This window comes from Dasypus novemcinctus, chromosome 4 (genome assembly GCF_030445035.2).
Source record: "Dasypus novemcinctus isolate mDasNov1 chromosome 4, mDasNov1.1.hap2, whole genome shotgun sequence".
NCBI lineage: Eukaryota > Metazoa > Chordata > Mammalia > Cingulata > Dasypodidae > Dasypus > Dasypus novemcinctus.
The window spans coordinates 18844375-18855576 of record NC_080676.1 but is presented as its reverse complement, the minus strand read 5'-3'; the positions used below and the strand labels follow the sequence as shown (position 1 = coordinate 18855576).

At 37.3% G+C, this 11202-nt stretch overlaps 1 long non-coding RNA gene across 1 annotated transcript; it reads left to right on the top strand.

Annotated features, from left to right (window-relative positions):
* Window positions 1–2151: 2151 nt before the first annotated feature.
* On the top strand, window positions 2152–8846 carry LOC131278179 (uncharacterized). The gene is made up of 3 exons (XR_009185432.2): window positions 2152–3092; window positions 4835–4973; window positions 8555–8846. It is a non-coding gene; the product is annotated as an uncharacterized lncRNA (long non-coding RNA).
* The last annotated feature ends 2356 nt before the right edge of the window (window positions 8847–11202 follow it).

The following is an 11202-nucleotide window of genomic DNA, read 5'->3' as shown; positions in this document are numbered from 1 at the left end:
TCCTCTTTGTCCCAAAGATTGGATGGTTTTAGCTAAAGCTTGCTTGATGGGAAGCCATTATTTGTTATGGAAAAGTAATTTGTTTAAAGAATGCAGCCTCTGGCTAAGCGTAATCAGACTCACAATATCGCTATTACCTCGGACGTGCTTATGGGCACTGGAGCCTATGAGCCTAAAACATTCCGCACAGGCAAAAGTGCTAAATAAAGCCCTTGTTAGTGAAATCAGGCTTGTAAGAAAATTCTCTGTTAAAGTGTTAACTAAGATAAGGAAATTATTCTGGCAGCAACTCTGCAAACCCACTGCAGTCTACAGGATAATGTAGCTGTGGGCTAGTGGGGGTTAATAGAATTAAGCCACTGGAAAAAGAAAAACATTGCAACATTGGTGTTCTCTTTGTGGGAATGCTGACTAAAATTTAATAAGTTTGTTCAAAATGGTGTGTTTTGTCCTAAAATAGGATGGCTAATTTTCATAAACTCAAAATGGAAATGAACATATGCAAGATAGGACTTAAATGCATGTGGCAAGTTGTAGAAGGTATTGTGGTAACTTTAAGTAAGGGAATGTGTTCTGTGAAGGTAAAATTTGTCTCAAAATAATATAATTATAGTCTATACAGTTATAAATAATTATAAGAAGTTTAAGGAAGCATTGTTTAAATTAAGGTATTTAAATTGCTATTCCAAAAAGTCATTATTAAACAAAACCTGAATTGATAATAATAATAAAAGATAATTTTATAACAGGAAAACTTGTCAGCAGCCAGCCTCTCCTGCTACTTGTTTCTAAAAGACTTTCTGTATTGCATGCTACTAAGTATTAAAAGTGAAGAAAAGTTCATTATTTTAACAAGTTTTTTAGTGTTGATGGTAATTATATATTGTAAGAAGTTTGCCAGGTAACTTATGTATGTGGAATGTATAGAATGTGTTTTTATTATTAAGAAAACAAAAAATAATTTTGTCCTAAAGTAAAATGATTGGTTACTAAGAAAAGGCAAAATGTGGGACTAAACCTGAATAAATATAGAATGTGCAAAAGGTGCATGGAAAAGAAATTTTTAATGTTAAGGTTAAGTAAAAGTTAATGAATCTATCTATAAAATTTTTAAAAGGTTTAGTATCAAGTAGTATACTAATGCAAAGTCAAAATTTTGTTCTTTCTCAAAGTTTCTCAAGTCATTACTCAGTTTTAGCAAAAGATTATAAAAAGTTTTTATCCTAAATAATCAGTATACAAAGAAAGTCTGTTTTATCAAAATAGATTCTTGTGCTTTACGCTTATCATTTCCTGAGTGTTTGAAGAAGAAAAGGTCTTATCTCTTTTATTTTTTTTAAATTTCTCTCCCCTCCCCCCGCCCCAGTTGTCTGTTCTCTGTGTCTATTTGCTGCATCTTCTATGTCCGCGTCTGTTGTTGTCAGTGGCATGGGAATCTGTGTTTCTTTTTGTTGCGTCATCTTGTTGTGTCAGCTCTCCATGTGAGTGGCACCATTCCTGGGCAGGCTGCACTTTCTTTCACACTGGGCAGCTCTCCTTAAAATGGGGTGCACTCCTTGCGTGTGGAGGCTCCCCTCCACGGGGGCACCCCTGCGTGGCAGGGTACTCCTTGAGCGCATCAGAACTGCACGTGGGCCAGCTGCACATGGGTCAAGGAGGCCCAGGGTTTGAACCGTGGACCTCCCATGTGGTAGACGGACGCCCTAACCACTGGACCAAGTCCGCTTCCCCTTATCTCTTTTAAAGGAACATAATGTTCAAACCCGCTTTCTCAAAATCAAATCCTGAAAAGTAGCTTTTTATTTCAAACTGGTTACAAGAGATTTGTTCTTTTACCTTGAAAGAAATATTATAGTAATAAAATAGTTGAGTTCATTTAATATGTTATAAGTTGAATGGAAGGCGTTTAAAAGTGTTATAAAATTGAAAGGATTTTTTAACCCTCTGTTAAAGTTGCATGAGTAAAAGTTCATGTGAATACTTGAGAGTGTATAAATTTACCAGTATTTTAGTACTATATTAAACAAAAGTACAATATGGCTAATTATAATAACAATTTATTATAAAAAAGTGTGTGTCACAAAAACAACCTCTTATCATCAGTTAAAGTAACAACACTGTAGTATGCAGCAATCCCAAATACTGCTAGTTTGTTGCAAGAAATTAATATCCAACTGTGTCACTCTCACTTTGTTTTAAAACTTGCTAAAACTTTCTTTACTATCCTCTTAAACAGAAAAGCCACCCTGCATTCCCCTATCTGTGGAGGACCGAACAATGAACTTCTGCAGTGCTTCCCCGAGGCTATGTGCATAGCCCAACCATCTGTCCTGGCACGGGCGATTTTTAAAAATCTGACTTTGTAGGAAAAATCTGTGGCTGAAACCCTACTGATGACATTGTTAACCAGTAATGCTCTTTCCAAAAATGAAAAGAAACATTAGAAATAATAGTATCCTATCTTAAAAGCCTAAAATAGGGAAACAATTAGAACAGGCTGCAAGGTCCCTACTGCTCTATCAAATTCTTAAATGTTGTTTGGTTGGGTAAAACAAACCATACCCTCCATTGTAATTAACAAAGTACAATGTTTTCTCATGTTAATAGAGTTTGTAATATTGTTAAAATACTAAAAATCTTTCATCCCTCATTTAGCTCAAATATTAAAACCATTGTATGTAATAAAGTCCTTCATGGAAGTAGGAAAACCTCCAGCAAGCTCCCTTAAATAATAACAAAAGGGAGGGAAAAGGTGGACATTAACTTAGCCTGTGAATTGGATGTGGCCAGCACCAATATTGGCTTTGGGTGCGTTTTTGGCAAAGGCAACATTCTAAACAAGTACCCCTTGGTTTTTAATCACAATTCTGGAAAGAGGCCAAAAGTACAAGATAAAAAAGTAATTGTGTGCAGCATAGGAGGCCCTGCTGAAAGTGAAAGATTTAACCCAATAGTGTCTGGTCACTCTGAAGACTGCCTGTCCTATTCCGGGGTGGACTGCAAATATTAAAAGCAAGACAGAAATGATGGACTGTTGTAAATCACCCTCAGATCTATGGAAAAACATCCGGGATACCTGCTAGTAGTAACAGGTAACTGTCTGTTATTCCCTGCCCACTCCTCTAACACCCCTTTCAGGACTGTTGAGGCAGGTGCTTTCGTGAAGATCCAGAGCCATATCATTGAGACCTGAAAGAAGCTGAGTGGCTCATGAATATCACCCATGAGTGTCCTTTTTGCTCAATCCAAGTACTGTGACATCGGACCCCTCCTGCTCTTGGAAGGGATGAGGAGAACTGTGACAGAGATCTGGACAATTGGAATGATGATCTTTTAGTAGTTCAGTAACCCACTTTTTTATGTTTCCCGTACATTTAGATACCCTGTGATATAGTGACACCAGGGAAAGAGTGTTGCAAATTATCCAACCGTGTTAATGATCTGGAAAACGCTGTCACACATACTGGGGATACAGTATATAAGATGCAAATGCAATTAGCTTTAAAATGTGATTATAATCAAAGTTCTTTTTGTGTTACTCCTTTAAAGTGGAATGATTCAGAGGAATGGAATAGAATCAGAAAACATTTGTTAGGCTATCAACATTCTAATATAACTCAGCAAATTCAGGCATTGCAACAGAAAGCTATATTAATATCTCAATCAAATTTAGAGATAGAAACATCAGATATGTGGAATGAAATGATTAAAGAGTTAAAATCATTAAATCCTGTCCCTTGGTGGAAACAATGGATTCCTACGTTTCATGACCTTATCATGTACTGTTTACTGTTTTTAGTGATACTAATAGTATGGAAATCTTGGTTGGTGGCAAAACATCATATGGAACAACATTCTGCATCTCGAGCCATATTAAGACAACAACAACCCCCATAGCAGGTGCTTAACTGGTAGTCAATGATGGGTAAGATCTTCAGAGGAAGACAACCTAAGATAGGCACAGTTACCTAGCTATAAAATAAAAGGGGGACATGTTGGAGTATTGGCCAGCATCAAGCATGCTGGGATACTTGACATGACTGCTTTAAACAGAAATATTTGCAGTTGGCATGGAAATAAATGGCTCAGAAAGAAGTCAGTGAAAGGAGACAGTGACTCCTTGTTCCTCATTGTGTAGGTACATGTTAAGATCAATGTGCATAGCGTTTGCCAAGTTTTTAACTATAGCGTTGCTAGGGCCTTTTTGCTAAATAGAACATTGTTTGGAATTGTACACATATGATGACTTGTTACAATAAACTTGCCAATGGCATTTAATCTGCTTCCCTGAACCCTGGTCTGTATGATTTTTTCATTTCTTCATGAGCTGCCGTTGACACACCTCCATAGATATATAGTTATAAATCATATGCTTATAGCACTGTATCAATGTACTTTATGCATTTTTAAAGGTTCACACAAAATACAAAAGTGAAAAAAAATGATATATGTATAATTTTCACATTTTCTTCCTATTACCCTTGGGCAGTATGTACACCTTTGGAGATGACACCAGTAGGGGATTAGAGTAGGGAGGGAAGACAAGACAAGAAATCTGGAACTCACGTAAATGGCCATTGCATCCACATGAGTGACAAATCACAAAGTCAGACTTAAATGAGAATATACTCTCTTAATATTCTAAGCCTCTGATGTCAAGTTAATATATACACATTTTAAATACATAGAACATTTTCATATTCACCCCACTAAATTAAGTATCTTTAGTTGTGAAATAGTCAAGTCCAACCAGACCGTGTTAAAGCAAAGTAAGTGTCTCATTTCCACATTATTTCAAATCTTTGATACAAATAACAAACTCTGTCCTTTGCAGCAATTACTGCAAGAATGTTTGGAAATAACCAAGGTCTGACACTGCACACTGGGGATGAGGTGAATTGGTATCCTACTGGCATAGTGGGTGAATTGACCCACACTTGATTCACTTTCATGGCCACAGCTTTGAGCACAAGGTAAGAGCCTCAGTAACTGAGTTTAATAACTGTGATGCATTGTAAACCAATTATTGGGGGTAAAATGGCCAGATAACATGACCAGCAAGGAAGTGACCAAGTCAGAACTGAGGTTCATTACATGCAATCTATAATATATAATGCATAAGTAAATAATTACACACTCAGCTCCTTATATCCCATAGACATTGGAGAAATGTTTGTGAATGAATAAAGTGCATTTCTCATTCTAATTTGATGTTGCTCGACATGTAAATAAGACTTTTATGGGAAGCAGACTTGGCCCAGTGGATAGGGCATCCATCTACCACATGGGAGGTCCACGGTTCAAACCTCGGGCGTCCTTGACCCATGTGGAGCTGGCCCATGTGCAGTGCTGATGCACGCAAGGAGTGCCGCGCCACGCAGGGGTGCCCCTGCATAGGGCAGCCCCAGGCGCAAGGAGTGTGCCGGTAAGGAGAGCCGCCCAGTGCAAAAGAAAGTGCAGCCTGCCCAGGAGTGGTGCCGTACCCACGGATAGCTGACACAACAAGATGATGCAACAAAAAAAAGAGACACAAGATTCCCGTGCTGCTGACAACAACAGACACGACAAAAGAAGAACACGCAGCAAATGGACACAGAGAACAGACATCTGGGACGGGGGGAGGGAGAAGGGGAGATAAATAAATAAATAAATAAATCTTTTTTAAAAATAAGACTTTTATAATCTTTAGATTCACTCTTTCCCAACTTTTAGAAAATTTTCAAACTCTCGATAATGTAAAAGAAAAGTGCCCTGAACACCATATATATTTTGTATTGTTTGTTTTCTGTACATATCTTTATTTTCCTGAACCAACTGCAAACATTGTGACACTTTGCCCCTAAATACTAAAGCATGTGTATCCTAAAATTAAGGACAGTCTCCACCGCAAGCACATTAATATTCACACACCCCCAAAAATCAACATTAATATAACACATTCTATTCAAATATCCCCAATTGCTCCCAAATATCTTTATAACTTTTATATATAGTTATAAAATTGTATATTTATACATATTTTAAATCCAGGATCTAATCAAGGTTTATACATTACATTTGGTTGCCATTGTCATTATCTCTCCTAAAATCAAAAGAGCATCTCTGCCTCTTTTTTCTTGGTCCTCCTCCCCTCCCTCTCCCCCTTTCCCTACCCCTCCCCTTCCCCCCCTGCTGTTTTTGCTCTCTGTGTCCATTCACTGTATGATCTTCTGTATCTATTTCTCTTTTGTCTTCTTTTCTTGTCTATCTTCTCTAGAATTCACCAGGATTCGATCCTGGGGACCTCTGATGTGGAGAGGTTCCTTGCCAATTGCACCACCTCAGCTCCTGGTCTGTGCAGTGCTTCACCTTGACTTTCCCCTTCATCTCTCTTTTGTTGTGTCATCATCTTACTGTGTGACTCACTTGTGTGGGCACTGGCTCACCACATGGGCACTCAGCTTGCTGTGTGAGCACTCAACTCACCACACTGGCACCCATGCAGACACTTGGCTCGCCGTGCAGGCACGCTTTCTCTTCTTTTCTTCACCAGGAGGGCCCAGGGATTGAACCTGGGTCTTCCCATATGGTAGGCAGAGGCCCTATCACTTGAGCCACATCTGATTGCCCTAATAGTTTTAAAGAGCAGCTATTGATGATTCTTGCCAGAACCAATTTTCATAATGAGGTTTACAAAGTAGTGATTTTCTAATTCTATCATTCCCTCAATATTCATTGTAAAATAGAAATGTGGGACTAGTTGTCAACTGGTTTCATAATAACTTTTTTTAGTACTATTTTCATTTTTTTTCTATTTTATGTATTCTTGGTCAGTCTCTTTATGTTTCCAGCCTGAACTGTTTCTCCTCACCCCACCAGTCATACTTCCTTACAAATGTGTTTTTTTTAAAATGGCCACTTTTGACTGGCCATTTCTCTCTAACTTATTATAAGTATTTAAAATTTTATCCTTCCATTTTCATTATCCAAGGTAGTATCATTTATATACCTAAAGAGCATTTTCTTATTTCATTATCCTAATCCTTTATATAAATGTATGATTTAGGACCAATTATATAATAGTCCGTTCCCTATGGCTAAGGTCTCCCTAGGAGTCAGGACTGCAGGTACATATTGCACATTTACTGGTGCTATGGGAGCTGTCAATCTGTAGTTAAAGACTTTTCATATAATTCTCTACCTTTCTGACATCTTGGAAATGTATTCTATGCACGTGTATCCTTTTCCCCTTTGATGAAAAAGCAATCTTCCCAAATAAGAATGGCTCAAGCCACCACTCTGCATGCGGTGAGAAACTTGGCATCAACCTCCCTCCTCTCTACTTTCCAATATTTCCAAGCAGTCTTGAGGACCTACATTTCTTCTAGTCATTCAAAAATCTAATTTCTTGCTTCTGCTCATCTCCCCTGCCTCTCACCTCCTGAAGCTGGTATCTTTCCACATCTCTGTGCAATTCCAAAAATGGAATTCATTCCATTTCCTTTGACTCACCTAAGCAAACAGTAAAGCAAGGCCAGTGTGAATCATAGACTTGTAGAGAAGGTCTGGAGATAAATGAGGGCTTTTTCTGCAACACTACCCCATACAAACACCTAGCATTTGACGTTCGATGCTCTGTTTTTAATATCCCCCCACTATGGCCATGGTGAGAACCCTGGCTCTCTCCCCCTTTACCCTCACCCTCATGACTGGTTTCTCCACAGTCTCCCTCTGAAGACTCTCCTAACAGATTTTGTCTCCTCAAATTATGCTGAACCCCTTCTTGAGCTGCAATCCTGGTCCCTACTTCCTTCAAACACCTCTCATTTTATTGTGCAGAGCAATTCATCTCCCTTTTCCTCTCCTCGTAATACATCTGCACCAGACCTGGGGCTTCATCTTTCAAACTCAAAGTAGGCTACTGTGGTCCTTTTCTAAACATCAGGCTCTCTACTTAGGGGAGAAATTAGGCATGAGATATCCTCATTACCATGCCCTGGCAGGCAGATGGGGCTGCAGGTGCCAGAACATCTAAATAGTTTTTCTGTCTCCCTCTCCCTTCACAGCTGAGAATTTCCTGATATAGTTGTGTCTTGGGATATGACCAGCCCTCCTATCACCAACATGACAATTAGAAACATTTCAGTGAGAACCTTTGGCGTCTTTGTAACCAGAAGTTCTCTGAAATCACAAGCTTCCTTGAACTCAATGTTGTCTTATATGGGATGTTGGCAAGGTCACTTACACCTACACAGGTACCTTTTTAATGTAAGATGTTTTCCTTGTGGTCTGTTTATGGGGAAAACACTGGGATGTTCTGGTACCCACTCCTTCTCCAAATCCTCAATTATACTCAAAGGAAAGAAAAAAAACATAGCTGTAATGATTGGCTATCCCTGATATTTTTACAGTTTTCATCTAAGAAAGTATTTTAGAAATTGAGGAGTTACAGCAAATGGTAAGATGTTTGTTTTATTTTTTTAAGATTTATTTTATTTATTCCCACTCCTGCCCCCTTGTTGTTTGTGTTCACAGTTTGCGCTTTGTGTCACTTTGTCTTCTTTTTTCTTTTCAGGAGGCACCAGAAACTGAACCTGGGACCTCCCATGTAGGAGGGAGGCGCCCAATCACTTGATGTCCTTGTTGAGGATTCGGGACACTATCACTCTGATGTTTATGAAACCCCCCCTCCCTGGAGTCTATTAAACCTTAAAAATGTTCCCAAGAGATGTTGGAACCTGGATATTTCATTGCCATGTTACTGTTCACACTGATGTTGGAAGTACTTACACAGTACTTGAAAGCAAAGAGCTTTTCGCTAAATCAATTAAAAGTGATTGTATTTAAATAAATACACTGTTATTTAAGACTGTCTGGTTCACTGAAAATTTACATGATGTGACACACCACTCATTCATTCAAAGATTATTATTTTGAGATGACCAAGATATGATGGTTTTATTTTCTTCCTTAATCTTAGGTAATTGTTCCTGATCTGATAAAAGACTAGGGTTAAATGAATTTTCCAGATTCATATAAGATCTGTATAAGGCATTTGAACAGACAATTCACAGAACATGAAATACTAACAATTGGCTTTGAAACTCAAGAATAATCAACCTCAAGAATAATCAAATCACTTAAAAATGACATTTAAACAATAATAAGGTACATTTTGGGGGTGAAGAAAGCTATCAATTTGGCAAAGATACCTTTTGTTGAATAATAGAATCAATAATAGTTGTGGTGAGATGAATATATGGATACACTTTGGTAAAAATATGAACTAGTTCTACAGCTCTTGAAAGAACCAAGAAAAGGAACCTAATGTTTTGACTCAGTAGTTCAATCTGGTCATTGATCTCAGGAAATTACCAACAATGCAGAAAAATATTTATCACAACATTGTTTTATGCTGGTGAAAAACTAAAAACAAGCTAAATGATCTACTCTAAGTTTTGCTACAATAATAACCCAAAGTGTTATCCAATTTTAAAATCATGCCTTAAAAGTTTTTAATGGGAAAATGCTTGTAACACAATACAGAGTGATTTTTAAAACGGTCTACAAAATGGTATATGAAATACTATCTGAATTTTATAGAGAGATAAAGACTGAACATAGCTTAATAAAATATTAACAGCAGTTCTTCTGGATGATGAAATTATGAGTTTTATTTTCTTTTTATACTTTTCTGTTTCTACCGAGGTTTCTGTAAAGTTTAAATTACCTTTAAAGTCAAAAGAGACTTTGGTGTGTTGTCCAAGAAGTAAATCTTCCATTTACAGTATTGCTTCTTTGGGAAACTAGATTTTGCATTAAAAAAAAAAAAAAAAGGACATAATGTCAAATTTGATTGGATATACAGGTGATCTGATTACATGGGAAGGTGACAACAATTTTATTAAATTGTCATCAATTTAATAAGTAATCTTTTTGTGGCTAAGGATGTTGTTGAGACATATAACATTTATACATTTAACATTACATGTATGCCACCATTTAAATGTAATGTTCTAACTTAGAATTGCATGTTATTGTATAACATCAAGTTTGTTTAACTTTCTTTGATTTAACATAAATCTCTGCCTGATATGAATGCTGACAAGCCCATGAGCAAAGCTAAAACTGCTGAAGAAGAAAAACTCTAAGGAGGAAGGAATGATGGAGGGACTGGCTAAAGACTTTCATGATGATGTACCAGAAAAACTAGTTTTAAATAAAAGTTTTCTTGATAAATTTTCTGTGTGAGCTGCTTCTTATTTCTGTAAACAATGACACTGTAGTGGTATAACAAGCCATTTAACAACTGACAGTGGGGTAGGCAAGAGGGGCAGAGAACCATGCAAACTGAAATCTCATGCAATTAGAAAAAAAGAGTACACAGTTCAAGACTTACCCTAAACTGCAACATTCACAAATATTATAAAATTAAATTAAATTAAATCAGTCTTTCAAATGTAAATCCATTTGTTATACTGTGCCTTAGACATAGAAGACCGCCAACTACCAAATGTAGTTTTCCAGTGCCAAAAATAAGGACCCATCCTCTGGCCTGTTACTTGGCAATATTAGCATGTGTTCTACCATGTGTGACAGAAAACTCAGCTAACAGAGGATTAGTAATTCTGTTTGTCTCATATAAGAAAAAAGTTGGGAGGTGGATGGCTGCTAGGGTTTGTTCAGCAACTTGATGATGTGAAGGACAGTGTCTCTAATTCCTTTGGACATTTCCTCACAACTGTTGCCTCATATTGTGAGATGATTACTGAAGCTTCAGATATTACATCCACGTTGAAGACAGAGAAGAAAGAAAAAGGAAAGCACTCCACATCTCCTCCTTTTTTTTATTTCAGGAAAGCAAAAATTATTCCCAAGAACTGTGGTTAACAGTAGAAATAGGATAGTATTCTCTCACGAACACTATAACAAATGTACAATACTGATACATGATGTTAATTATATGGGGGTGTAGGAGCTTGATATTGTTTATGAATGCCAAAAATAGATATTGGAAACTGGTCTGTTCCTCATGTATTAAATTGAATTAGATTCAGAGGCTTCACTTTTACTTTATTAAATCAAGATTAGGGCTTTTATTTGACCACATCATTAGGGCATGCAGGGTTGAGTCCCCACCACCATGGTAGGAATAAAACAGACTCTCACACAGAAGTAAACACACAGAGAAGAAGAACACAGAGGAAGAGAGACAGCTCATTA